Source organism: Phaenicophaeus curvirostris, chromosome 27 (genome assembly GCF_032191515.1).
Source record: "Phaenicophaeus curvirostris isolate KB17595 chromosome 27, BPBGC_Pcur_1.0, whole genome shotgun sequence".
In the NCBI taxonomy this organism is placed as follows: Eukaryota; Metazoa; Chordata; class Aves; order Cuculiformes; family Cuculidae; genus Phaenicophaeus; species Phaenicophaeus curvirostris.
In genome coordinates, this window is record NC_091418.1 from 5,388,947 (window position 1) to 5,391,545 (window position 2,599).

A 2,599-nucleotide genomic window follows, 5' to 3' on the forward strand; every position below is an offset into this window, starting at 1 on the left:
GGAGTTGGACTCCATGACCCTTGGGGGTCCCTTCCAACTCAGGACATTCTGTGATTCTATCCCATTCTACGCTTGCAAGTCAACACCCAAAGAAATTAGAGGAGGAAATAAGAGAGGCAGCCCTAGCAAGATGTATTTGGGTTTAAATTGCTTACAGCAATCATCCAATTTAGCCGAGTTCATTTCATTTGCGCGCAGCCTCGGGAGCGGGGCTGTTTGCATTACGGATAATCTCCGCTCTTCATTTAGAGCGCTTTTGGCAGGCGCTGCCAGGTCAAAATAAAGCCGTCATTTAATAAATAAAAGGCCAACACTTGGAAACGCGCGGTGCTCTCGCCGTAACCAAGAGTTATAGCGAGAGGAGGAGGAATGGAGGCTCGCGGCTGTTTCTCTTCCCAACGACCAGAGGGGCTGAAGCCAAACCAGAGGGGTTTGTCCTTCCGTCAATGATGAAGAAAGAATGTTTGCAAGAAAAAGCAACCTCCCAATGAAGATGCCATCACTAGAGAGGGCGAGCTTGCACCGCATCCTGCTTTTGTACTGGGACTGGATGGGCTTTGAGGTCCCTCCCACCCCAGACCACCCCATGGTTCTATGATTCTACTTGGTCTAGAAATTAAGAGCAGCTTTGCTAAAGCTGTAGCAAGCCCTTAAAACCTGCGGATCACCTTCCCCACGCTCTCAAATATGCCCTGAGCGTTGGATACAGGGAAAACATAAATAAACCCATCCTTAGCCTGGGATTGCACGGCCACAGCTCTCACTCCCAAGGCCACAGGACCTGAGATATCTTTTTAAATACAAAAAAAAAAAAATACATTTCCATCTTCTCTTTGGTCTCCAGTGGTGCTGGAGGCTGTGGTCGGTGAAGTTTTGACACATTCCAAGCAAAAGGAACCTCATAAGAGGAAAAAAAAAAAAATGAGAGAGGTTAAAAGATTCTCAGAAGATTTAAGTGCTGCTTCCACCTCCAGCAAGAGTACTTGAACCTTTGGGTTCTGCATCTCGTGGCTTTGGTTGAGAAGCTGCTTTCAGGAACAGAGGCTTCTGTTCCCCTAACCCTCCACAAGTTATTGACTTCATGATAACAGTAAAGACAAGATCAGGCCCTCGCAGCCCCCGTGGCTCCCAAGAGGGGAGCAGGGGGGGAAGAAAAGGGATTTGCAGAGCTCTTTCACAGAAAAAGCTGGAATAGGGTCAGCAAATGAGTAAAAATTATTATGTGTTGCATTTCTTATTCCTTTCTTAATTGTACCAGCCTTTTCCTACAATGTCTTCAAGAAAGACATGGATTGGCTGGAGCATGTCCAGAGAAGAGCAACAAAGCTGGGGAAGGGGCTGGAAAACAAGGGTTATGAGGAGCAACTGAGGGAGCTGGGGCTGTTTAGCCTGGAGAAGAGGAGGCTGAAGGGAGACCACATCGCTCTGCAATTGCCTGGAAGGAGTTTGTGGTGAGGTGAGTGCTGGGCTCTTCTCCCAAGTGACAGGTGATGGAATGAGAGGGAATGGCCTCAAGTTGCACCAGGGCAGGTTCAGATTAGGCATTATGAAAAAATTCTTCACCAAAAGGCTCCACCAAAAGGTGGAGTCACCACCCCTGGAGGTGTTTAAGAGGCAGGCAGATGAAGTGCTCAGGGATCTGGTTTAGTAGCGGACAGGTACGGTTGGACTTGATGATCTCAAAGGTCTTTTCAAACCAAGTGCTTCTATGATTCTACCAGGACGTTGGTTAATTTGCCAAGAAAGCATGCCCTGGCAGCCTGAGGTACCCAAACGAACCCCCTTTTATCCAGATTTGTTCCATTGGAGGGCTCAATGCCCATGGGATAAGGTCAGCTTTTCCTTACACCCAGCTGGGGATCAGTTGGGTTAAGCACAGCTTCATCGGGTGCCAAAACACACCAAAAGCCATCAGACTGCTTAGCATGCTTTACATCCCCAAAACACTGCATATTTGGCACTCAGCGCGTGCTATCCTGGAACCTCCAAACCCCATTTCTCAGCAGGCAGCAGCAGTGACAGCAAAGCCTGCCAGGACGTGCCACCAGCAGCGTCTCACCGAGCAATCCTCAACCCTTCTCATCCCAGATGGCCATGGACATCATGCACTTATTTGGCTGTTGCATGAGACACTGTACTCCGAAAGCGCTTCCTCCTGGCACAAAACAGCAAAGAACTGGGTCAGGTGCCATGGAAGCAGCAGAGTGGGTGGCTGTAGGTGCCAGGAAGAAGCAGCTGCAGAGCATCAGGAGCAGCTTGGTCCCCCCGGCTGCTGCTTCTACTGAACAGCGGCAAGTGATGGTACCAGCTGCATACCTTTCTCCTCAATTAATCCATTTAGTGCACCAGACCCTTCTGCCTTCAGAGCATCACCTCAATTCCCTCCTGTCTTGCAAGAAGCGATTTTTGAGACACAAAAAAGAAAGAAAAAACCCACAATTTAATTTCCAGTTGCAGAAGTTCACTTGATTTTCCTCCTCAGGACACATTTTCGCCCTGCAGTGGCTCCTCAGCTTTTCATATCACCAGCTCAAGCACTAATTCCCCTCTCCCCATCAGCTGCTGTCATGAATTATTCCTCTTTCCCTCTTTTATTGAC